The 27296-nt window shown below is 38.3% G+C and overlaps 1 protein-coding gene across 2 annotated transcripts in view; it reads left to right on the top strand.

Annotated features, from left to right (window-relative positions):
* Positions 1–455: 455 nt before the first annotated feature.
* The window catches only part of PACSIN2 (protein kinase C and casein kinase substrate in neurons 2), a 52351-nt gene continuing 25510 nt past the window's right edge, over positions 456–27296 (top strand). For both annotated transcript variants that reach the window (XM_088525630.1, XM_088525631.1), the window contains exon 1: positions 456–527. The gene's annotated coding sequence lies outside the window, so the exon portion shown is untranslated. The remainder of the gene's footprint in view (positions 528–27296) is intronic.

Below are 27296 nucleotides of genomic sequence, written 5' to 3' on the forward strand. Positions count from 1 at the left end.
GCACTGCTCTGCCAGCACATTTCAAACACATACACACAGGTACAAACACACATAAAGGTGCATATATACATGTATGTATATACATGTTTAAAAGCAGCAAACCAGCTGCTGAGGGGGGCACTGACCCCTGCGATGCGACTTCAGTGGCCGGCTGGTGGCGGAGGGGGAGCCGCGCGGCGCTAACGGCCGCTGGCGACCGTTGGCGGGCGCTCGCACCGCCCCCACCCCAGCCCCCTTCGCCTCCACCGCCCCCGCGCTTCTCGCCACGGGCTAGGAAGCGGCGTTAACTGGCAGGGGCGGCGAGCCAATGGGCGGCGGCGGCGGGGCGGGGGCGGGCGTCTGCGCGCGGCTCCCGCCCAATGCGGAGGCGGCTGGGTGCCCGCCAATCGGAGGCGGTGGGGGCGGTGCTCAGTCGGGCGGGCGGGCGGCAGTCGGAGCGGACGGGCCCTGCGCGGCGCGGCGCAGCGCGGCGACGTCTCTCGCTTCTATCCCTCCCGCGGCCGCCGGCGGGCACCGCGCAGCTTCAGGTGAGGGCGGCGGCGTCGTCGCCTCGCGTTCAGCATGAAGGCGAGGCGGGGGTTCGCACCCCGGCAGCGAGGGGAATGAATGGTCGTTGAGCGACTGCTGAGCGGCGGTTGGTTCCGCCGTTGCCCGCGGGCTGTCGGCGCGGTGAGAACGCGGCTTCGCGGCGGGGGGAAGGTGAAGGTGAAGCTGCTGCGCGCAGCGCCCGGCAGAGCGGGGCAGGGCTGGCGCTGGCGGGCGGTGACGACAGCGGCTGCGGAGCCTCAGTTCCTGTAGGAGGCGAGAGCTCGGGGAAGTTGGGTGACCGGCTCTGAAGAGTGCTCTGATCTTATTAGTATTTCTCTGGAGAGGGAGGTAAGAAGAGGAAAAGAGAGGTGAGGAGGGAAACCCAAAATTGGTGAGCGCGGCTGCCCCCTGCCTCTCAGATTCCTTCGGCCTGCGTGGTGGAAGGTTAAGATGCCGATTTCGAGGCAGGGGTGTTTTCTGCGTGGGAAAGTGAGGTTTTAAACGGCTTACATGACTACCAGCAGCGGCCCAGAAAGGCCAGGTTCCTGGCCTTGCCCTCTCTTCCTCCCCCTTCTTTACTTATTATTTTTATTTTGCTGGTGGAAAGAATCACCTCTTTTCACGAAGTAAAATATCCATGTGGGAAATGGAAATCTGCGTGTGGATCAAGGCTACCTAGTTAGAGAAAGACTGGGTATCTACAGGGTCTGTGTGGCTTGCTGTATCTGTCTTTACCCCCGTTGCTTGGCTCTTTCTGGTTAAAAAGACGTGGGAGCTGATAGGCTCTGGCTTCTGAGGCTTCATCCATTTGCTTCAGCAATAAGGGAGACCAGAAAGCTGCTAGTAACCTTCACTGTCCTTTTTAAACTGTATGTTTGAAAGCAAAGTGTCAGCATGCAGATTTACATGTTCAGTTGGTAGCCTGTTCTTCTGACAAAAACTATGAATTAGCTAGGATAATTCAAAATAAGTCTGCACTTGCTTTCACCCCCTGCAGTTATTCTGGTAAGTTTGATCGTCTGTTCACAACCCAAACTGTGTTGAAAAAAACGAACCTCAGGATGTTAGACTCTTATGTCGTCTTCTGCTGTGCCTTGTGACCTCGCAGCAGACTTGAAAGACTGCCAGGGTGACAGTTCTGTCTCACTGTGGGAGAACCCTTTCCCTTCTGCTAATTTGAGCTTAATTTCAGAGTTTGTTTGGACCTTCTTTGAAGATAGGGCCTTTGTGCTCCCAACTTTGAAGGGGTGAAAACACGGGCAGTGTGTGGTCACAATACACGCAGTGAAGATTCTGGCTTCCGGGCAACAAAAAGCTCATTCTTATGACTGCTATAACACCAGCATGAAAACACCGATTCATTGCCTTCTTGGGATGTGGGGAGAGGGAGAAGGTCTTGTAATTCTGCTTCAAGGCGAGAGGTCAGCAGACTGGTGACCGTTTTAGACAAAACGTCTTAATTACATTTATGAATACTAAGGTTATTTGCATTGCAGGATAATATGCTTGCTGTTTCGTAGCTGTGTGTGTCTGAAATTGTTAAACTTGCAATTTGCCTTCAAAGATAATGACATTATATTCTACCAATTACGACTGAATCAGCTTAAACAGTAGCTTCTATTAGCACACAGGGCATGTGTAATTAGCGCAATGCAGCATCATTTTGGAGATCTCTGGTCACTCAACACCGCAGCTCCAGGGTGGAAAGCGGGAGACGTATGCAAGTGTTACCTTGCGTTATTACACAGGTATTATTAACCCTCTGTATTATTAACTCTGGCATCGCTATTGAGCCTACCAGCGCTTCCAAGATTGTGTGCTTGCATAGTTTAAATGAAGATGTATAGCACAAGCTTTAGTGATGAAAGAGCTTATTAATGATTGATAGGCAAAACTGTTTTGTAGTGACTTTTTCTGTTTTTTTTCTTCTGTTTTGAAGAGGATCTGTAGCAGCTAAGAGCTGTCAAACTACATGGCGTTCATGATTGATGTTGGCTGTATGCATTTGAATGATGCTTTTTAATGTTACAGCTACAACAGTTTAAAAAAAATGTTTCTGTATTCCACAAATTAACTCTGCAATAAAAACTTCACTTTACTCCTATGTGTGTTTTTTTTTCTTTTAGTTTTGAAATGTCATATTAGTAATATGCCTTTTTGACTGTCGTGATATTCTAGCCAAAATTTTGATCTATGAATGTTTGTAAGTAATAATTTCACAAAATACCTAAGTATCTTTCTTTCTAACTGGCAGATGCCTCTTTTTTTTATGTGAGGGGTATTTAGATGTTGGCCTGTTATTTTTATCAGGTGAGATGTTTGGAAGATTTAATATTCAACACAAAATTTGTGTTCCCATGTCGTTGGTATACACAGTGGTTTATAAAGTGAACCAAAGTCTGCAAAATGATTCTTGGATGCTATGGGAGATTTCTTGCAGAGATATGTATCTGGTTATCAAGACAAAAGAAGAAGCTTTGATTTTTTTTTTGGAAGTATTCCGCTGTATAATTTTTGAAGAAGTAGCTTCTGGGTAGCCTTTCAATCTTCAGAGCTGAGTACTCGTGTCTCCTCTTTAAGGTGTCTTAAATATGTCCTTATGGCAATTCTGTGCTTCTCCAGCTGCAGTTAACATAAGCCTGAAGGTCAGTGTGACTTAGAACGGTAGTCTGTAAACCCAGAAGTCTCTGACAGCAATGGCAAGGGTTAAAAGTGCCTAATGGCACTCAGAAGCACTACTTCAGAAGTAAGTGTGCTTGTATGAGTCTGTAGGAGTAATATAAATAAAGCTAAAAAGGTAATTTTCTGCTCCTGATATGGTGTGCACTTCTCTGAATGTAGCAGTTGCAAATCCTTAAAGTTTCATTTCATTCCCCTTACAATGAGCTGAAAGAATGGAAGGTACAATTTTGATTTTTTTTTTAATTTTATTTTTTACAAGTGCTTAAGCATACCTGTAAATTAGTATATTATCAGTACTCTTTTAGATGCATTGCTGGTGTTCTTGAGGTCTCTGATTTCTCCTAGAAAATCTAAGGTTGATTACTGATTGCTTGAAACTTTTGTGTCTATATCTCATGCTTGAATTGAAGACTAGTGTCTGAGATGAACAACTGTTTTTTTTGTGGCATAGAGGTAGTGAGGTTGTTTTTTTGTTTGTTTGTTTGTTTGTTTTTCAACAAAACTGAGTTATTGATTTTTGGCTATCTGATTTAAGGTAATGATGAATTATTTTTGGAACATGGAAAGGAAGAAAGCAGGAAATAAGTGATGTAACTGTACTGAGATAAACAGAGCTAAATATTCTGAGTGTGTGGTTAGATGGAATGATGTATTCAATACAAATGCTGCCTGGTCACTTGGGTGATGTTGATGTATACCTGAGAAGGGAAAGGGTTAGCTCCCAGCCTGCAGTCGTAATCAGATTTGTCTCAAGACTTGAAAGTCGTTCCTTCATCTGCTATCGTTCGAAGTACTTTGCTTGCTTGGGGCAAGAGAGCAGTCAGTGCTTCTCTGCTGCTGATGTCTAATCTGTCTTGATGCACATTCTTTGGAGTGTGAGCGATTCTGCTTGCGCCACAGCATGCTGGTTTGCAGGGGCCAAGTCCTGTGAGTCTTAGTGCACAGGATGTGTCAATATTTGAGAGGGTACCCAGCCCTAACTGGTAAATAGGGATAGAGGTAACACGGGTACTGTGAGCAACACTGCACAGTAATGAGCTCTGAAGCTAGAAGAAAATGTCTCTGAGGCTTCGAGTGGTGTGGTTTGGTTCAGATTTTTACATTATGCAAATATTTAAAATCTGTCTTGGCTTACGCGGTGTGCTGTAAATATTTTGACAGTATTGGTAACCTGTATGTTTCAGTGTTTGCTTTTTGGGGCTGATGTCTGTTATTAACCCCTTTTTGCTTATGTAGGGCTATGTTCTAAATTAAGAATTCCGAAGCATCTACAGCCCCAAAACTTTAAATGAGATTCTCTGTCTTCCAGCATGTGCTCTGGACCACTGAATAATAAGATACATTACAGTATAGTCTCAGAAATGGAGAGCATAAGCAGTGTGCCAAATCATTATTAAGCGTGTGTTTCAGCGAAGGCTTGTTGAAAATAAAAAGTATTTCATGTATCTTTGTATCTTTCATGTCTTTGTACATGAGTAGTACAAGTAGTATTCATAAATCCGTAGGGTCTTTTTCGATGTTATAAATGCATTTTTCCTACATATCAGGCTGATGGATTACCGCTTGATGACTGTAATGAAGATATGTGCACTTCAAAGGTCTAACTGGGTACTTCGATAACTAGCATTTCATCTCCGGCTTTCTAAACATAGCCAGAGCTTCTGTGTTCCAAAAACAACTTTCAGTTTGCACAGAATATTCACTTACCATTTCTTTGTTAATTGAAAAGAGAATTCTATTCATTCTGAATTGCCAATGTCTGTTGTCTGTAGTTTATTACTCCTTTAAGCTTTTGCTCTCCCTTTCTGAGTTCGTAAGTAAAAGGGCACGTGAGTATCCTTGGCATGTTGATTTTCTTGGGGAAAATGTGAAGCCCAGATTGCAATAAATCTAGGCTGAGTCACAGGCCAGGCAGACATCTTTTTGGTTTGACTTATGCCTCTGGTCCTCTTCCTTAATAGATGTTTTCTTGGCAATTTGACAAATACCTGAGTCACTGCAGAATGGAATAACACTTCCATGTTAGGAGAAATGATAAATCTACAACAAAGAGGTATAGGTATGTTAAAGCAACTCTTCATTTTTAATGGGGCCACATGTTATACAGTATCAGATCAACTTACAGGCTTGTTCGTTTTCTCAGTCTTTGTTTTTTTGTTTGTTTTTTGAAGCTTTTGTTTATTTTGTGAGCCCAGATCTTAAGGGCTGTTCTTGATTTGGGCTGAGTTTTTGCCTTTTTAAAAGCTAATTTAATTGGAAGTAGGAATATCCTGCCCATACGGATAAAGTGTGATGAGCTAATAACCTATGATTCATAAGTGCCACTTTCCAAAGGAAACTGTCATATTGTTCTAGCCAGCCGAGTCCTAGTTTGGCAGACAGTGAGGCTGTTCTATACTGCTACTGCATCATTGATGGCTAGGGAATGAATCTGATGGCAAATCTAAGAGCTTTCCAACGTAAAATATCAACTTTAATGGGAAAGCACCTTAAATTTTGCCTGCTCTTACTATCTTAAGCTTAAACATTATGACTAACCATTTTCAGAGTTAATTTCTAGCTCAAAGAAGAAAATACATGGATCTCTTCTGCAGATCTAGTCTCTATGAGACACTTCAGAGATACTACTGTATCCCAGCACAATTATGTTTTAATAGTCTCTTACTAATACTTTCTAGTAAGTGTGCAGCTGGAATCAGAAGTAGGATGTTTCCAGAAAGTGGGAGTAAAATACCTTAAATCTTGAAGGACAGAGTTCCTGAATGCATTTCAATGGGAAGGCTGTATCTATATCAATAAAAGGAGTATCTTACCTTGTAGGATAGATTGCAAAAGAGACACCCCCCCCCCCCCAAAAAAAAAAAAAAAAGTGGAAGTTAATCTCTCAAAAGCAATAAAAAAGCAATGAAGCTAAGTTATGCTGGTTAGCTGGTTTAGCTAGCTGACACTAGCTAAACCACTTGTAGCGGAGCGAAGTTATCCCTTTTGGTGTAATAGATGGTAAAGATATGACAAGATTTTTTTTGTGCGTGTTTCTAAGGTGGTATAAGGAGAGGTATTGCCCTTATGTGATTTTCAAGATAGATAAACATGTTTGCAAATTTGTAATGAATTCCCTATTCTGCTGTGTTTCATCCTTGTTTTCTCTTGTGTTTTAGAATATCTCCTCAGGAATATGTCTCAGAGAGCTTTAACCATTAGGCACTCTTTATCTGTGGAGCACATATTGAGTTTCTGCAGAAATGTGAACATAAACCGTCTTTAACTTTTAATGGCTTATAAAAATTTTCAAAACAATAGTTTCATCATTTACTTAGTACTGTTGATAGAGTTTAATCTAGAAAGGAACAATTTGTAATCATCTGGTCTGTGCTGAAAAAAATGAGCCACAGGTTTTAATGCCTGTTAAATTTGAGAAATTCTACAAAACAAACTCCCCTTTCAGGCCGTAGAATAAATTTAGAATCCACTGTAAACCTGTTAATGGTCCAAAGAACTGACTAGTTCTGCTGTCTGAAATGCATTTCCCTTTCTGATTGTATAGTACATATATACCCTTCTAGCTGCCTTCCCTTCAGTACCTAGAACTGCATGAGCATGTTTAAATTAGTATTCTTCTTAATTCTTATTCAAACTCACTGCTTATAAGAGTAGGACAGCTTTGAGACAGAAAAGTCAGTTTGTTTGTGTTGGTTCAGCCCAGTATGAATTCCAAGTTGATGTTGTTAGCTTGTGCTCATTTCGACAAGTAATCAAAACGGCATTTAAAATGACTACTTCCTCAGCCTTTTTCTTAAATTGCTTGTGAAGCAGATAGTGATGAGTGTATTTCTGTATTTTAAGTTTAATTCTGTATTTTAAGTTTAATGTCAGGCTTGGCTTTCATCAGTCTTTTAATACAAATATTTTGTGATGGCAAGTTGAATGCTGTGTGAAAGCATATTTCATAAGTATTCACATTAAAAAGAGTGACTTTTTGGCCATTAAGTTGTTTGTATTGACTTTTGTCTTTAATTATATATTATATAACTGCTTTTGTTATTATTGGCTTGTCATCCTTGTTAAGCGGTTTCTTATATTACTTGTGCCATTTTAGTTGAAAATTTTAGTTTTAGACATATTTTTAGTAAATGCTGCAATTCTGTCCCTTTTAAGATACTGATGTGACTTCCTCCAGGTTCCAGGTGACCGAGTCTTTTGGAACTTCCACATTATTTCAGAACCTCCTTAAGGTTCTGAGGAACTCCTGAAAGTTAATGTTCCTGGTATACAGAACCTCCCAGTTGGTATTTTAAAATTATTGAATCAGGCATATTGTGATCACACTGTGATTTGTTCACATGCCTAAGCCCTTTTGATTTCTGGTTTGAGGGGAAAAATCTTTCACTATAAGATGACTAAATTTTTGTACCTCTTAAATATGTCATTACTCATTAATTTTGTGACTACATTAAATTGTTGATGTATTAATAACAATAGCATTTCTGTTAAGATTATAAGCAGGACTATAAAGGAGCTTTAAATATATTCAACTTTACCACTTGAACTTCTGCAGATTTTTCTGCTTCCTTTCATCAGTTTCATTCCTAGCTTCTATTAGATTCACAAGCTTCTCTTTTCTAGTGCATGTAACACTCTATCTGTAGTTACTCTGTTTTTTCTTCTAATTCTGACTTTGGGGTAGCTATTACTTTCAGGTTGCCAGTTTGCCAATGGAAGCTAGAGACAGGCTGAGTAAACTCATGACTTCCGTACGAGTAGTCGCTCTTTTACTTCTATTATCCATCCTTTTCTAGGAAGGAGTAGAGATGGAACTCCTTTGTATTGGGGGCAGGGTGTCCTTTTAGCTAGGACATTGTCATCTATAATGTTTGTAGAATTCCATGCAGATTTCAGAACTGACAAAACGAAACATTCAGGGTATGTGACTGGGACCGAAGTGCCCTGCAATAATGCAGCATTCTCTACGTTACTGCCCGCTGCTGAAGGAGGCGATTGTTCCGTGCGTGTTGGTGCGTTTCAGCAGTCTGCGTAGATGCCAATTAGCACCTAGCCAGTGCACGAGCTATTGGGACACTGGCATTTCACACAACATTACTTTAAAGCTCTTAATTCAGACAGGGAATATTTTTATAGAAATTTCGCAACTCCCCTCTTGACCACTTAATCCACTAGCTAAGTTACAACCACTTGATATCCCTTTGGTCAATTTGCAACTGCACAAAGCTCAAATTTAGCATGTGGTTTCTTGGTGGATCATGAAGAATTTGTGGGTCATGTGGGAATTGATGGGTCTGGATGAGTGACTGGGGACATGGAGAGAAGGACAGATTTCTCTTGGTCTGCAACACATTTATACCATAGTAAAGTAACTGTGACACTGATTGTCCTAGGATTGAGATAAATGGCATACTGAATAATTTCTGTAAAGTCAAAGTCTAAAATGAATACTGGATGTAAGCAAGCATTGCTTAAGTGTGTTTAAGTTGGGATTTTTACTTTACTTTTTAATAATCCATGTATGCCTCATCAGTCAGATTGTAATAAAAAAAGGAGGAGTCTGTATCATGTGTTGGTTCTGATTGCAGCTAAAATTGTGCTATATGGGGTGCTGAAATACAACCAAGTTTACTATTCTATAGAAACTGTACTTTCTTTTTACACATTTTAAATGCATTACTGAATAGGCAGTGCATTGAAAATGAGCTGGAACTCATAAATTTGAAGGTATATGTACTGTTTTTTCTTTAACGTTTAAAGCAATGTGTAAAAAACAGAAGATGGAACTGATAACCTTTTTAAATTTGTAAGATCTGAGTATAAAGAGGCTAAAAGTCTTTGCTTTTGGTCTTCTAAAATTTCAATTGCGAGTGACTTAAATGTGACATACTGTATAGTGCTAGAATATTCTTATGCAAATTAAATGTTTTGTGTTGAAAAAAATAAATGCTAAATTTTCAGACTCTCTTAGCAGGTGATTAAGTTTAATCTTTAACATTATTGTTAAACCAGGTTTTGATGAACTGGTTTTAAATTCTAACTCAAATTAATTACCAATGTCTAATCACTTTTCTAAAAATTGTGGAGTTTTATGTTTTTGGTTTTTGTGTGTGTGTTTTTTTTTTTTTTTTTTTTTTTTAGCAATGTCAGTCTTCTCCTTGCAGCAATTTAGATATGCACTAAAACCATGCCAATTCTCTATAAATTTCTTTTTTTTTCTTTTTTTTTTTTTTACTAAATCAGAAAAAAACACTTAGATAAACATCTGTGTTCTTTTAGCACTTTTGTTCTTTCTGCCCCAAAATCAGTGAATGGAATTAGCTGGGTCCTCCTGTCTTGTTTTCTAGTATTGCCCAGGCTGTTTTTTTTGACTGTTCTCAGCAAAGTGTTCTTTCACCTAGTTTTTTTAATCTTTGCAGCAGATGCCCAGATTGGGTAGCAGAATACATCTCTGCAAGAAAGCATATTTGTCACAGTGTCACAGAAGCCCTTGTACTTTCCTTCTCTTAATTGTACATCACACTGGGAGGGGTGGAAGTCCATTTAGTAAATAACATCTTGCCGTGTTATTGCTTTGTTCTGAGTTAGGACCAAACCATTTATGTTCCTGAACATGCATGGTATTTGAGAAGATAAAGGGACAATGCATCTGGCTTAAAAGGATATGTAAGTGAACCTTAATTGGTTAGTATTTAGCTAAGAAATTCTTTGGACAAATTGGTGTTCAAGTACCTTTTTGTTTGTTTGTTTTGTTTTCTCTGTTTTGACTTGTAGCATTCCCAACTCAGAACAACACGAGCTCTTATGTAATTTCTAGTCTGTGGAAGTCCTGTGAGCTGTTTTAAGTGTTGAGAGCAAACTTAGTACTGTGCCTTTTAAAAATATTGTTGTCAAGTCAGCTACAGTTCAGAAACTGGTGTGTGAGAATGGTGTAAAGAAGTGTCATACATTAATATTAGATTTATTTTAGTTATGTAAGACAAGCTGTAGCTTCTTCACCCTAGATTCAAGCAATGCCATAAAATATAAAGAAGGCTCACGTTCTCTGATATGGCAGTTAACTGGTTGTATGTGTGCATATATGTTTTATTTTTTTTTAATTGACTTTAGGGAAAGTAAAGGTGGTACTAAACTGCAATTGAGGATCTTGAATACTTTAGTTCTTTTTTTGCCCTTGTCCCCTTTCTTTCTTGCAAAAGAAGCTAGATAGGAAGCATTTTCATTGTGAGGTGTTTTTGTGTATGCAGCATTTCATACATGTGGGTACAGTACTACTTTTAAATAATCTTGAAGGCTGTGATTCTGGGACAGCATTATTTAAACTTCTGAATTGTTATTAGTTCAATTGTGAAGTTTATCGAGTCTATTAATCTTGTAAATTTTAAGGATGTGTTAGGCATCTATCTTACTCGAATAGAATCCCTACTCTAGTGTAATTTACTAGGTAAGGGAAATGCAAAGAAGATCTATTCTTAAAATCATCTCTATAAAGAACTGAAGTTCTTATAAGCATGCTTCTTCAGAAGTGTTCTGAATTCATCTAGGAAATAATGAATCACCCAAATATTTGAATTCTTACTGCAGTCAGCAGTGAGAACTAAGTTGCATACTGTCTTGTCAAAAAGCCCTCAACGACCTTACTTTTATAAAACACTTGTGCAGCATTTTTTAATGCAATAGCAGTTGACTTGGGCACCATCTAGCCCTGTCAATGGGGAGAAATAGACCGTTTAAAACTCTGCTATCATTAGATTGCTTTGTTACTGTTATGATGGCTTGTTCAAGTGAGAGAATTGGAATGAGGCTTCTGATGGCCTTTCTGAAGAAATAAGAGAGGTTGTAGTTAACTTGCCCCTGCTCCCCCCTCAGGATATGCTGTAAATTGTATTAATGTTGTATCCATTATTTGCCATCCGCCTAGAAGGTCTGAACATGGAAAACTGCCTGTTTGTCATCTCTGTTACAAGGCTTAACAGCCGCCTATCCTGTGTTTTCATGAAGAAAATGATAGTATGTATAGCTGAATTTGTTTAAAATAGTTATAGTCCCCCAGGTATCTCTTCCATAATCTTCAAGGCATGGCTCTGTTTCCTGGAATGCATTTGAGCTGTTATGTGTAGTTACAAAGTTGGCTCGTAAGAATTGTGGAATGTGCCCATTGCGCCTAGGCATTTACATCAGAGTCAGTTTACATGTTTAAATTGGGAGTACTGTGAAAAGCTTCAATATGTCTGTGGTATCTGTCCTGAAGAGAAAGGAATGCCCGTTGTGTTCCTGCATATTTCAGAGTCACTCAGCCTCAAGAATTTAACTGCTTTATGTAGCTGTATGTACTGAAAAAGGGATGCTGGAAAAATTAACTCTATCAGCTTAACAAGATGCTTCTAAATCTTGCTTTCCAGTTGGCTGGCTGGCTTTGTGAATGTCTTCTGGTTTTTAGAAAAAAAAAAAAAAATCTTGGATTAAAGACAAGGGAGTTGACACAGGCATATCAAATACATAAACTGAAAAGGGAAAACTTACTTTTTTGTCTAAAATTAGCTTACTAAAATTAACTATTGTTTCAAGTGATAATTTATCTATTTTAAAATGTACTTTAAAATTTTGTTCTCAGATTTCATCTATTTTTTTCTAAAATCTAAAACTTGATACAGAATTACTGGTTATCTGTATTAGGTCAAATAAACTCAGATAGTGTATTTCAATATCACATAATATATCAGGATTTATTATTCTACATCAGGATTTGGATACAAGTTACTAACTGGAGGACTAGAAAAATTAGCGTAGAGGTCTTCAGAGTTTAGATAACTTACAGGCAGAAGTTCCAGGTTCATGCTTAAATATATTGGGCCTTGAGCCAGAAATTTGAATTTGTGTATCTTGAAAGAACTCTTTATAGGACCGCGTTCTGATTATTTTTTCGGAATAAGATTAACACAATTTAGACTTACTGAAGTTAAGTATTTTGAGATTTATTCTGCTGGTGCTTGGTCAAAGCTGTAGGTTAGCAGTAAGAATTAAAATGGCCTTTTTTGATGCTGCACTATCCTAATTTGAAAAGGCTATTATCAGAAACTTTTAATGAACACAGTGGGATGTAGTTCATACATTCTCATACCAGCAATCTAAGAGTATAAAATAACCATTGGGGCTCGTCACACACCACCTTCAGAGTTACAAGTCTAAATCCCTCCAACCAATATTGGGTGGTTTTTTGTTTGTTTTGTTTTGTTTGTTTGTTTGTTTCTCAGAGCCTGAGAAAAAGAACTTACTCTGGAAATTCAAGGAACATTTGGAAAAGCACTTTGCAATATTTCTTGAATCTGTTTTTACTGAATTGTCAGAATTTCTACCTAATCTAGCTTTTGAATGTTGCCATTTTTCAATAACATACCTAAAAAAAAAATCAGTCTGCCTTTGATGTAATTAGGAGTTTAAAGTCTTTTCCAAGAGAAGGCTTTTGTATGAATTATTGCAGCTGGTTGTTTCACAAAAAATACTCTCCTAGAATCTGACACACAGGGCAGTATCCTGTTCTAACTAAATGTTGGGTAGATCTAGGTTGGTTTGATGTCATTCGTTTGCTGTATGATTGGATTCGATTTAAGAAAAAAGAATAAACACCTAAGCATTTGTGAAAGAACGGTACTGTTAATTATTAGTGTATATGCAGTTTATTCTATGAAAAATGGACTGCTAATCATAATGCAGGTCCTACATGAATTCTTCATGGCTTCAACCTGGTCCCTGCTGGACTGTGCCCACGAGGTATAGAGACCTGGCCAGTGTCACTGCGAGACCATTCTCAATTATCTTTGAAGGATCACAGTGATTGGGAAAGGTGCTTGAAGACTGTAAGAAAGCAAATGTCACCCCAGTCTTCAAGAAGGGCTAGGAGGAGGGCCCAGGGAGGTAAAGGCCGGTGGGACTCATCTCCATCCCTGCAGAGGTGATGCAGCAGCTCATCCGGGATATTGTTTCCAAGCACATGAAGACTGAGAAGGCATTGGGCAGTAGCCAGCAGGCGTTCACCAAGCGGACATCGTGCTTAGCCAACCCTATTGCCTTCTGTGAAGAGAAGCCTGGCTGGAAAGATGAGCAGGGAGCAGTGGATGTGTCTGTGTCAGCATTGACTTCACAGAATCACAGAACTGTTGGGGTTGGAAGGGACCTCTAGAGATCATCTGGTCCAACCCTTCTGCTGAAGAAGGGTCAGCTGGTTGCCCAGGACCACGGTTATAAATGGACAAGTTCGGCAAGGCCTTCCCCACCAACTCCCATACCATTCTCATAGCTGAGCTGATGAAGTGTGGGCTAGATTCCTTCACTTTCAAATTGGAAGTGAAAACTGCAAGCTTTTAAAACCAGTGTTGTCAATTTAAAGTAGATACAAACCTTGGCTCTCCTTAAAAAAACATATCAAATACTCCAGTTGTTTTTAGCCTTTATGAGTAAAAAGTATTTGAAGGTGTTAATTTCATCTTCATAATCTTGACAGTAATTTTAGATGCGATGAAAACGAAATTAGCATTAGTATCAATTTTCCTTATTTTTTTTTTTCAGTGGCTGTCTGGGGAATCCAATATATAGGTGTTTTGCCACAGTATAACAGCAACCATAGCTGCTGTCACAGGAGGGATTTTTTCGTGGGTTAAAGCAACTTCTAACTTTCTCATGAAAGCCTGCAGTGAATGGCTGAGAAACTATCGCTTATACTCCTTATTTCCAGAGTCGATATTGAGCTTTGTTGGTCAGACTGTGCTCTTGTCATTCTAAGGCTTTCTGGATTTGATATGCTCTGTTATTTGCAGAGAGCATAATTTGCCACCAATTTACTGTAAGAAATAAAGTGAAATACTAAGATTTCCTGTCCTTCCTAGAATTCTACTGTATTTTGAGGTAATGCAAATTGAAACATGGTGCTTTTGGGAGAGTTTCTGGCTACTTTTTCTAATACTGATCATATGTTATGTTAAGCCATTTAAGCTGTAAGAACTAGAGCTGGAAAGTGGCAGTACTTAAGTTTCATGATTGTCCTTCACTGAAATGTCCTTGACTTGAGCTTTGAAACTGATTACGAGAAAGATCTTAGTATATTCTTTATGCTGCAAACTATAAGTTTAATTTTGGAATATCAGCTTTTTAATTGTTTTTAGTTGTTTCTTTCCTTGTGTTACTTCAAACTCTTTTCTACCTATGTTGTTCTTCCTTCTATGATATGGAAACAGCTAAATGTGAAGTAAAAAAAAATTGACAAAAGACTGTGTGAGATAGCTTGTGTGGAGTTTTTTTTTCTTTCGTTTTCTTTTTTTCTGCCTTGATTACTTTGTCAAAGATAAAATTTATTTTCAATGACACCTTTTACTTCATAAAGCCTTCAACTTGCAGCCGTTACAGCTGTTCTTTATCACTCATTTTTTATCACTCATTTTTCATCACTCTTTTTTTTAAATTTCTTTAATGCTCCAACACAGCTGATTATTCTTATGCAGATATGGCTTTCCAACACCAGTCTTATCTCGACTGGTGACTCATTTCAATAGCCATGACTGCTGGAGTACACTGGCGGAGAGGCTCTTTCTGCCAGTGACACAGACCACTTCAATGTCACATGGTGCAATTCTGCCTGTATTACAGTTCCCTACCCACCGAGTACACTGGCCTAGCCATAAGCTCAAATACAGGGTGTTCACATTATGCAAGACAAATTTCAGTGCCTCAAAAGAGAAATGAATGTACAGTCTGTGCAGATATCTAAGCTGAAGTCACAAACACAAGGTCACTGACTGAAGTTAGTTGAAGGCAAACTTTATTTTACCATATGTCATACAAGTATACTAACTTTAAAATGCATGGTTGTATTTGAATATATAACCGCTTTTCTGGATTCTGACTTTGTACTTACTGGTTTTTTTCTTTTTTCAGTATGATTGCAGTGTCTCAAATGATTTGCAGTAAACTGAAGAGCATATGAAATTTGATTATTCTGGCTGTTTTTTTTTTAATCAGCTTTTATGAGATTGCTGCCAGTCTGTGAGAGAAGAGATTCCTGAGATGTATTTTGATTAAATCATAAGGCAAAAGGGATGCATATATCCCTCTTTTTGGTAGGAAGCAAGTTGAATCAATTTGGAAGATCTGTTTGTGGAACCGTTGAAAAGGTTCAAGATGTTCAGTCTCCTATATGAAGGACAAATGAAATTGTGCGCTATGCTTCTAGCTCTATATGCTTTGCTCTAACCCTTTAAGGTTTGGGCCTCGACTGTATGTATATGTATACACTTGACTTTTTGGATATAAGTGCTACTTGGGTAGGTCTCTCTGAGACTCTGTGCTATTTTCTTGAGAGAGTGCTCAATTGAATTTTGTGTTATTTAGCTCCTATCTTCATATAGAAATTGTTGGGAAGATGCTGGTTAAAGGCTGCTGTTTTAAGTTCTCCCTGGTCAATGATGGTACAGTCTCATTAAATGAAAAAGCACAATACAGGAACTGGGAGCTAATGGGACTTGTTCTAATTTCCTTGAACCTCAGTCTAAATTAGGTTGTGTACTAGAGGGCTGGCCTACTTGTACTAGTCAATCATTACTTGCAAACAGTATAAAAAACTTCATTTTCTGGGAAAAGGAGGGAAGGATAGGAGAAAAAAAGGTTAATCTTTCTGGTGACTAATTAATAAAATTAAATCTATATTTGTCTATTCTTCCATTTGGGGCCACACTTTTGCAATTTGTGTGAGAACTGTAAAAGGGCAAATAATGCACATCCAGGTTTCTGAAAGTTTTAAGGAAGTCTGTCTACTTGGGTTTTCTTAATAAAATTAGAGAGACCTTTAGGAAGGGAAACTTGCAGCTTTTTTTTTTTTTTTTTCCTAACCTTGATTTTGTGTCTGTTTTAAAGCAGCACCTTGTGTCATACACCGAAAAGTTCACATTTTCAGTTGTCTTAAAGCTAAACTGTTAGGTGTATTGTATGTGATTTAAAAAAAAAAAATTAAACTTGCTTCCAGTTTAGATTGTCGAGTTGTATGTAAGTTTATAAAACAAGATCTGTGACCTTGGGACTTAAAAGGGTGATACTTTCGGGTAGCTTACACCAGTGAGTTTAGTACACTGAAGGGCTTTTTTATTACTTACATGAAGGACCCAGTTTATCTTTTATGCTTATTTACAAAAAGAAGTACTTTGTAAGGGATGTTTAATTCTATAAAATCAATGCTCACCTCTGGCACGCGTTACTTGGAATGCTAAGGAAAAGTAAAAAGTCCTCCTTTGTTCCTATTGCCATAGTGACTATTTGAGGACCAGAAAATGAGATGGACTAGAATCGTAGAAGACCTGGCTGAAGCTTACCTCAGATTTACTGAGCTGGAAATCTGTTTAAGCAGAACTTAAGACATTTTCTTTCCAGAGACTGTAACATGCAACCTTCTTCCTCCATCCTGACACAAATAAATGAATAGCTGAAATGTCCTGCAACAATTCTTCACAAGTCTGGTTCAGTTTGCTTTAAAATCTGAATTTATTTTATTTAATCTGAAATACGAAATCCTGTTGTGGGTTTGTTCTTACTGTGACAGTATGCTGTTGATTTTAAAATGCATGAACAGATCTTCTGTTGTTTCTAAAACAGAATAATCCATTATTACAGAAAAAGGGATAGCAGAAGCTATATGTGCCTGTTTTGTTTTATGTCTGCATTTATGAACTGCATTCCACAGAGGTAAATATAATTCTGTATCAATTACAGAAATCATATGACACTGCTGAAGAGATTTATTTTAAAAAGCTTATTTGACAGTGATCTCAGCTGAGCATGTGTGCTTGCCAGCTGCAAGGGCCTCTTCATTAGCAATTTTTATGTTGATAAATTGGGGGGAAAATACTAAACTAGCCTAAATGTCATTTGAGAATTGAGGAATGTTACATGATGTTTTGACCTGCTTTTTGTCTGCAGAGTTAGGACTGAGAGGATAATAGTTGCAGAAACAATTGGTAATAACCAAAGCTCCTGTTTTGGGCTGTTTTTCAGCTCTGAACTCACACTAAGTAGTTATGGGAGGTTTATTTCCTTAACATTCCTTAACATGCCAACAATCCTTGTTAAGCATTAACAAGGATTCTGGTGTGCAGTTTCGTGCATTTTTTGTTTGAAGAGCAGCTTAAAGAATACCAGCAAAATGTCTCGGATGTTTTAGGATATTTCTTTCACTGTACTTTATCTTTTGAGTAGCTATCCTAGTAAGCTAGAGAATACTCTTCTAGGTCCCCAAGAATTCTCCAAAAGCATGCCTCTCTAATATTTTAAGTATAATATATAGGCATTATGGTCTGAGAAGCTCAGTTATTTAGCTAAGCCTTCTGTCTGTCTTCCCCCAGCTTTTATCCTCTTCAGTAATGTCCTGAGACACAACAGAGGAAGGCCTACTTTTGTGCCTTTTAATACTTGCTCCATGGTCAGGAAAACATAATTTTTCATCTGCCCGCCAGTGTGCCTGATTTATTTGCATTGCAGCAATGTGGCAGGAATTAGCATTACAGCTGTAGAGTGCCTAGGCTCAATCCTCACTGGATCTGGTTTTGGTCTGTTCTGGTCTCCTAGAAACAAACATCAAATTGGTTTTATCTCAAAGTGAAGAGCTGCAGCTCCCGCCTTTGTAACATTCAGAGTCAGGAAGACTCAGTTATTTCACTTCCAAGGTTTAGACCTTTTTTCATTCAGTTTGTGTCAGTATTTAATTAATATTGCAACCTTATATTTCCTGAAGTGAAATAATGCAGCTTCTGAATATGAAACACAGAAACAGCGCAGCTGCTTCCTAAGTAAGTGATGCATTTGCGCTAATGCATTTTTAAAACTTCTATACCTAGGCCATCTATGTGGTTAAAAATACCTTGTTTTAAGGCGAGTTACTAGTGGTCTTTTCTAAAGATTATAATAAATCTAAATATTGAACTTTGCTGCAGTATATAAACATGAGAAGTGTGTGTGCGTGCGAGGTGGGGAAAGCCCTGAGATGCCTTTGACTGCTGCAGTGTGAGGAAATGACCTTAGCTTGAGCTCCAAGGATTTTTGGCCAACAGGAAATGATGAAATGCGTGTGGAGAGAATTCCGCTTGGGGAAGTGGAGGTCACACAGAGCTGGGCAGGTACCGCAGCCAGTGCAGAGCTATGCTGCTGAACTCCGCGCAAGGAAACTTAAGGCACGTTTCTTAAGGTAAATTCTTGGCAGGCAACATATCAAATGACTTGCCAAACAACTCTAATATTAGTGGTGGTGGTGGTGTTTTTTTTTCCCCTTCCCTACCAGAAATTTGCTGTACTGCTTAACAACTAATATGAAAGTATTTTTGGCAAAATAAATATGATATTTTGGTAAAGCTTGTAATGCTTGTCAAGCAGCACAGGTTTTGTTTGATTATTGACAAATATGATTCTCGGCCTAGAGACAGACTGCTGTCTACATCTCTTTCTAGTAATGATTACTGTATTATTTGCACTATATTTATATGTAGGTTTTTTGAAACAAGTTCATGTTTTGTGGTTCTTGTGTAGGCAGATTTTGACACTTCTTAACTTTCGAAAGCTTTGTCAAAGGCAGTGCTTCTGATATTCTGTTCTGCTGCTTAATTGTATCCCATTTCAGAAGGGTTGCGTAGATGTCATTTTTCTCTGCAGCTACTTTGTCAGTGCAGCTGTAAATGCTGTTTCGTGTTTTCTTCCACTGCAGAATGCACCATTACTATTCCTTTGTTCTTTAGTTTCCTCGCTATTATCGTTTTGTACTCTTTTGGACTATCAAATTCTACTTAAACATGTGTTTTCTTACACATGAGGATTAAACTAATAAGCATACAGATTTTAATAGTTCCACTGAGACTTTCCTACAATAAGTTTTCTTTACAGCTATATATAACCTGACTCCTACATCCATTAACTGAAACTGTCAATCATTCAGTTGCAAACTGCTTCTAACATAGTTTTTTGGGGGTGAAATTTGCACATTGTTATACCATCAAGCTTCTGTATTGCAGTAATATGGATGTATTAAAATTGAATTAAGTTTTTAATATAGCTACATACATGGTCACTTTTTGAATTACTGAGGAATTTTACATATTAATAAGTAAACGTAAAAGCATTTTTTTCTAGTAATGCCTGGTCACTTGAAAGATTTCTCACTAACCAGATGCTTGCCAAAAGTAATCTGAAAATCGGAGCAAAATAATCTCATGTCCTTGTCTTTGAAACAAGCCTCAAGGCATAGTCATCTGTATTTTATTTGAGGGAGAGGAGGATTGTTAAGATATTAAGGGTGTTCTCATTTTAGGAGATTCTGGCGGGTCATGTTAATTAGTATATGTTATCAGAGCAATAGTAAATGGTAAAAAAGGAAGAAGAATTCTCATTCAACTTTTTTTTCTTTTGCACTTGAATGAGCTAATTGCTAAAGCTAAAAAAAAAAAAGGAAGCAAGCTTTTTTTTTTTTTTTAAATTAGGATTTAATCTTCTAAGTTATTTAAATTTCAGAACTGTCCTCATTCTCCCAGTGATTCTCTAGCAAAACTTATGAAAGGCCAATTCTGATGCACCTTTTCCTCTGCAGTAATGAATGTGGTATTTAAACTGCTTAATTGCCCAGCCTTTTTTTTTTCCCTGATCCGAAAGGCATGAGATTTTAAACTAAGAATTTTTAAAGCTTTCCATTTTAAAAGGACTACCACATGCTATTATTTTAAATAGCGTACTACCCAGGTATTGTGGGTTTTAGTACTTCAATCTTTTCTCTTTCCTGGGTCTCAAATTTAGGAAAGTGTCTTTAAAATGTGAAATATCTTTTAAGATATAATCAGGTGTTGAAGTGCTTAGAATCTAGAACACAAATGTTTTGTGACCAAAACACTTTCAGATTACTCTCATTTTCTCCCATCTTTTGCCCATCTCAACAAAATTGGGAAGTTGTTTTGTTTTCATGTGTTATGGCAAGATCTTGAGAAAACGCACCTATTGTTGCTGAAGGTTGCTCTTCAGTTGTACTTTATTTGTACTTCTGTTTGTGTCAAGTGAAGATTCTGCAGGTAGTTGGAAACTCTCACTCCAACCATCTGCATTCATCAGAGTAGTGTACGTCCAAAGTTGATTTCAAAATTAAGTATTAGTTAAGGACGAGGATCAGATAGTCTATATGCAAAGTATTTTAAAAGAATCTTGCATCTTATTCGTCATGAAATAGTCTTGAGAGACTTATTTTAGAACTTAATTTTTAGCCTACTTGGAGAATTTAAAAGGAGGCTGTGAAAGAATGGCGCAGAGTGGGTAATAAAAGGAGCATCCCAGTGTTTAACGTAGTGCCTTCTCAAGCATTCACTAATTTTACCTCTGGTCAAAGTATCTCTGTGCCCTCATGAGGGACTTCATAAGTACCCAGGTGTCTTGTAGTAGAAGCAGAACCTCTGAAGGCAATGAATAACTATAAAGTTTAAATGTATTTTTAAAACAATACACCTGCACTGAGCAGTCCGTCATGCAGAAGATGGCAGGGAGGAAAAGCAATGTTCCAGAAGTCAGTCATTTTGCTATTTAAAAAACTTGTGCTTTGGTCATGTTGTCCATGTATAGGAGCCAGCGAGGACAGGTGAGTCATGAATCTTGAAGCCAGTATGCCTGATTACAAATTAAGGGAAGGAATGATGCAAGTTGATGAGCTGGTTCTCGGACAGCTCTGTCCCTTTGGCAATCGCTCATGCCTACGGTGAAGGCACTGATTACACAAGTTAATTTCTTCCGAGGCTTCCTGGGTTCACCCGTACACCTTGGAATATGAAACTAGACGGAAGCAGGGTTTGTAACTTGGGCCAATCTGATGCGCAAGGTGCTGGGGTGAGATGAAGCATTCGATCTGTGTGAAATGCTTATCTAACATTGAGGCTAAGAGTCAGTGTTCAAGCAATGTTTGGATCATCATGTCTAGCATTGAGATACATTTCCGTGCTGTGTATTATTCAAATGCCTAAGCTTAATCAGTAATACTTGGATTCATTTATGTAATAACATATTAAAGCACATAACACGGTGCTTTAGTTATTGAAATGGCTTGTGCCTCACTAAATTACACATTGTGAAATTTTTATGTTGTAAAATTTTGGTCGCATGGTGTTGATATGCCTGGAGAGTTTAGTTTGAGATATGGTGTTCTCAGTATAGATGGAAGCCTTTTTAAGTTTTGGTAAGTATCAAGTAAAATGCACGTGCTTTAATGATCTTAACTTCTGATGTGTGCTATAAATATATGGTTTAAATGTCCATCCCTTGTCTTTCCTTTTATGCTAAAGTAATAAAACAAATGCTATTGTCTTTCTTTTATTGTGTGTTGCTTGTTTCACACTTAATTAACTATGGCTGTAAGTGATTTTAACACAGCAGTGAGAAAGTTGTCATGAGCAAAACAGTCCCAACCTGGAATTTTTGCTTAATTTAACTGGTGGTTAACAGCAGCTTCTGATCACTGCCCCAGTAGTGGGAGAAGCCCCAGTACACAGTCAGGCGCTCTTCTTCCTCCCCTGCCCAGGTTCTCCTTATGCTCAGGCAGCACATTTTCTGTGAGTACGCCAGCCCCACTGCTCTGATTCCACCTTCTCCTTCCCCCTTGCCAGAGCCAGGACTTTCTTGAGGGCTGGTGGCTGCTGACACTGGCATTGGAGCTGGCGGGAACCTGCAAGGGGCAATTCCTGGCCTCCTCCCACATGGGCACCCCAATGCAGAAATGAAAGAAGCCTCTTGTTACTCATACTTGAACTTCCGAATGACTAGTGTGAACAAGCATGTTCTATATTATATCATTTGTTATCTGAACCCTGGAGAATGCCTAGGTGGCAAAATATTCAGGTATTTGAACTAGAAAAGAGGGACTATTGCTCGCAGTCTCTGAGGAGCACGCCTAGTAGGGATCGCATTTGCAGTTTGCAATCGCGTGCATTTCTTGGATTCCTTCCTCCCCCCAGGGCTCAGGATATCGTGTTCACCAAATGAATTGCTGTCAGCATCTTTCCAGAAGTCATTTGTAGTGTGGCTCTGTTAGCTCTGTTAGCTTTAGTATGCAGCCTAAATTCCATAGGAAGCAGAGTGATTTCCTCAGACTTTTCTTTGGTATTTGTTGCTGTAGTATCTGTGTACTTAAAGAAGACTAGTGGACCTTCTTATCTTAAATCTCTGTGAAAGAGAATGCTGTTCTATTTCATAGATTGCAGGCTAAGAATTAGGCCAATGTTGTTGATTTGTTGATTGCAATTAAAAGTGCTCACAGTACTGAATAGTAATAACAAATTTTGGTTTGTGGGATTTGTTCCCTGAATCAAAGGCTAGAAATCCTTGGTGTCAGTTGAATGAATATATAAACCAAAGAGACTTCTTTTACTGTTATACTTCCTTGCACCATTCATTTATTTATGGATGTATCGGTGTGGACAGTGGTGATTCTGACAGGTTTTGATACACAGTTCATCAGCATTTCTAAATTGAGGTCAGATATTCTGATATGTTTTTCTTTCTTGCAAATTGCAGCAAATTTCCACCTGAAAGGATTAGGGATCTCTATTAGAGCAAGTTACTTGGATAGGATGGAAAAGGAAGCAATTACTTTATTGCTTTATTTAACCAGGCTGTTCAAAATGTCATTTGTGAAGTAAATTCCTGGTAGTTACATAATGGTTTGCACTTAAAGCATGGGACATGATTGTTTCAGTAGAATGAAGCTGTATTTTTCTTGCTATTCCATATGGAACAAAACATTAGCCTTCAGTGAGCAATACAGTAAAATACTGTAGTCAGAAATTTATGAATAGCTAGGGCAAGTTGAGCGGCATCCTTCTTCGAAGTACTTGATTCCAAGTTTCACGGCATGAGAATCCTGTTGTGTCTGATGCACAGTGACAAGTCCTGTTCTTCCAGAAAGAAGTTTTAAAAGTAATGTGAACAGATGCCCTCTTCTCTTAAATGTATTTGAGTGTTGCTTCAAAGTCCTCAAAGAAAACACAAGGATAATACTAATGGCAAAAGGGCAATTTGTTTTTTTATTAGTACGGGTTAATTCTGCTTTCCTTGGCCTTTCACAATAAGGATAATCAAGCACTCGAACAGGCTTCCAGAGGTTGTACGGTCTTTATTCTTGGAGGTTTTTAAGTCCTGAGTGGAACCTGGTCTGACCCTGTGGCTTGTCTGATGGGTTTGGATTTCAGGTCTCCTGAAGCCAGAATGATTCTAGCCTGAACAAGTCTGTCCTTCTGAAGTCTTCCCTGCTATGGGCAATCTTGTCGCCTAGAGCCACAGACCAGGGATGGCCTTGCTTTAATGTAGCCTACTGTACCTGAGAAAATAATTAGAGAGAAGTACTGTGTTGTGTTGGCACTGAGAAAAGCTTCTGACAGCTCTTTCTGTTCTAGAAACTGTTAGAATTTCTGCAAGGCAAGAAAAATCATGTCTCTTCTCATCAATCTTGTACATTTTTAGGAAAGGTAAGGTCAGGTCTTCAGGACAAGGTTGCAATTTCACCTTTCAGTGTTAAACGTCTGAATTAGGCTTGTAGGCATTTTTCAGGTTGAAATAGGAAACTCTTAAAATCTGATCTTTCTCTTGGTAGAATTAAGTAAACAGCAGTGAGACTATCAGAATTTTCTTTTTAATGGTGATTTTTTCAATGATGGTAGAATATCTTACCAAAACAGACCTTTCCCAGAGGGATTCAGGCATCAAAATCTTTCAACAAACAGGCCTGTGTAGTTAATAGTAAGAGTTCTTCAAAAAAAATCAGCTGTTTACTGTGAGGCAGGAATAAAATGAAGGATTTCTTTTTCTACATGACTTCTTCTATTTCTGTTTTGAAGTTTTAGATGTCCTTAACATCTTGAAGGTCTTCATTCATTGCTTAGACTTTTGCAAGTCTTGTGCTATGTTAATCTCTACCACCTGACACTTGAGGAGGAAAAAAAAAGGGGGGAGGGAGTTTAAAAAAGTACTATTTCAGCATAAGTGAGGCAAGGCATTTCTGAATTTTGTAATTTGCTTTCAAGATAACAGCATCAGAAACAACTTCCAGAGAGCAGAGGCAGCATACTCTATCCAGAAGTTTGTGTGCAGTATTTTAAGGTCTGTTTGCTCATTAACTGATAATATTTTCTGAAATTCTCATGTGCTAAGTCTTCAAGGTGCTTATATTAGGTCACATTAGAGTGCATTAGCAGTAGAGAAGAAAGCAAAGGTCATAGGATATGTTGTTACTTGAATGCTCCCTAAAAATTTGTTTTAAAAATAAACCCTCCCTTGCCCCTCAGTTAGTTCTCTTATGTCAAAGATCATTGTGTCTTAATGTACAAATATTACTGAAGAATAACAAAGCTAAGAAATCGGAGCTTTGATTGCTTGCAGCATGTTAAGAGTATGCACTATTGGTGCATAGTTATCTTTTTCATTTGGAATTGGGAGTTTAACCTGCATAAGTTCTTATAGCTCGTGTGGCCTGGTCATTTTTATTGCAAAAGACAAGTGGTTTAAACTAGCAGGCTCTTCTCTGTCCTTGTTTATGCTTGGTGGCTTACACATCTCGTCAAAGAAGTCACCTCTTCTCTCTTACTGTTCTAAATTTTCTAGTTTTTATACTGTCAGCCTCAGTTGTATATAGGTTTAGTTATGATAGCTAAATGTAATACCCTGAGAATCAGAATATAACCAATTTTCTTTGCAAAGCCTTTGCAAATTCATGTGATTGATGGAAGAACCAAACCCTTTCAAAAAATGTGCTAAAGGGACTGTCTGCTGTAATAATTCTGTTTCATGGGGGTAGTATGACTCACACAGCTTAATGTTGGTATTTCAGTGTTCAGTTTATTTTTAAGCAGTGTTGTACAACTCCTGTTTTTCTGTGCCAGTTGTTGCTATGACTTCATAATATTTCCCTAAATACGCTTGTTCATACTTTCTCACAGCGCGGTGTTTAGCAGGCAGAAGTCTTTAAAATTCATCAGAATTTCCTCAGTGTTGATCATTTTTATGCTTTTATGGAAAAAAAAGGATAGCCCTGTGCTTTAGTTTAGGAGGAGCCATTTAAATCAGAACTAGTTCTAGTTTAGGAGAAATAAAAATTTAAAACAAAACCCAACTGTTTTCCCTTATTTAAGAAAACCTTCCTCCTCGGATTCAGCTTCTCCCATTTTTCCTGTGTGGCTTCTCAGTTTAAACATTTAATGTTAAGATACCTTATTTTATTAAAGGTAAGCTAATGTACTATTTTTAAGAAGTAATTCTTGCAGGGGGAGTGGTTTGTTGAATGGGAACTTTTCTTTAGCTTTAGGCTTTTGTCATAAGGACTTTTTCAGGAGACTTCTCTCTAGCTGTCTATATAAGCAATTGCAAAGGGCAATAAATGTTTTGATTTAAAAGTCTTTGCTGTAGATACTGTTGGCAAACAACTGTAACCCTTTCTGAGAACGTTAGGAATCTTATTTCTTCAATTGTCTTGCACATCATTCCTGCATTATGTATTTGCCTCAAATATTAAGCTGGTTTTAAAGTAATGTAAGTGCTAATATTGCCTTAACGGGCAAAAAGGCAAGAGGATACAAATGGTTCCAGATTCTAGCTAGGGATGTTTGTTGATTTAAGAAGTTGTCTTTAAGCTCTGGGTCCCCCTTTGATCATACAAAATAATATTGAAAATTATGGTTAAAACTACCACAAGGCATAGCTTTTTATTTTTGTGGAAACTTTAAAGCAAACAGACTCTTAGAAAGTGCTGTTTAATGTCAAATTATTATTTTGTGTTTGTCCTCTAAGTCCTTCTTGTGCTGCTTAGAATTTTCTAAGGCTTATCAGAAAATATTACCAACTCAAATGTGATCTTTCTTTTCCTTGATATACTTTAAGAATTGCAAGGGACAGCATTTATTTAGAAAAGAGTATATTGCCATGTATGAAGGCTACTTAGAAGCTGACAATGAAATTGTGTTTTAACCTATCTTTTCCCTCAGACAGGCAGAAAACTTTCTTATTTTCTTTCTTTTCTTTAATCAGTGGTAAGTTGGAGGTTCTTACTGATGTGTCAAACTACTGTGTGTTGTCTTACATATTCAGTTTGTGACCAAGTGATTACTTTTGGAGAAAGTAGTTGTGCTTTTTGCATCCATACATATGTGTAGAAGCTGCTGCCCCTCGCCTTGGCTCAAGTGCTGATTCTTAACTCTTGCTGTGTTGCAGACCCCTTCCTGTATTATTGGCCATCTTTTCAAGATTAAAATCTAATATCCCTGTTGTAGTCTTTTGCACTTGGCATCGGGGCTGTCTGAATTGGATTGTGGAAATGAAATGGTTGAAAATTTTTTTAGGAGAAACATCTCATTTTTCTGGATGACACAACTATTGAAACAACTATTTCTTTCCAGTAGCTGATTTTTGTAAAAAGCTAGTGGTATACAGCTACCCTCACAGAAGAGCTACTTGCAGGTTGTCCAAGAAATAGAGGGTTAATGTTAAATTTCCTCATTGACCAAGGTTTTTTCAGCAGCATTAAGCACTGGGTTGTTAGCACAAGATGAGGTTTGTCTCCATTCTCCACTCCCTTTGAAGTTCCATTACTGCCTTAAGAGAAGCAAAATTCTTAGGGTGAAAGAGGGATGGAGCTTCACCTTGTAGTGCACTGATTAAGATATATGCCCCAGGAGAGGAGAGCTCCGAGTGAGTTTCCTGCACTGCTAGCTCCTGCGTTTTTGTCCAGGTACACCCAGAACATGCAGATTCCTCCTTTCTGGGTATTTGGGATGTAGGCAGCAGTGAGTGCTGGTCTTAGCTCATAGCACTGTCCCTGGGTCAGTATGATACAGCTAGATTAAGCCTCTTGTGAAGTTCAAGCTCAAGGATCCCCTGTTTGTAAATTTTGTTTAGCTCAGGTAGTAGTTGTTGGCAATCTAAACAGGAGAACTTGATCTGCTACCTGTGGAGGATGGGCAGGGATTTTGCATGTGTGTGTTGGGGGAAGGGGGAGGTTTTTGTGGTTTCACGGATTTTGCCCTCAATGCTGTTTTTGATGCTTATCACTA

Source organism: Tinamus guttatus, unplaced genomic scaffold, assembly GCF_059628265.1.
Source record: "Tinamus guttatus ecotype Peru unplaced genomic scaffold, ASM5962826v1 Tinamus_guttatus_pri_ptg000229l, whole genome shotgun sequence".
Classification (NCBI taxonomy): domain Eukaryota; kingdom Metazoa; phylum Chordata; class Aves; order Tinamiformes; family Tinamidae; genus Tinamus; species Tinamus guttatus.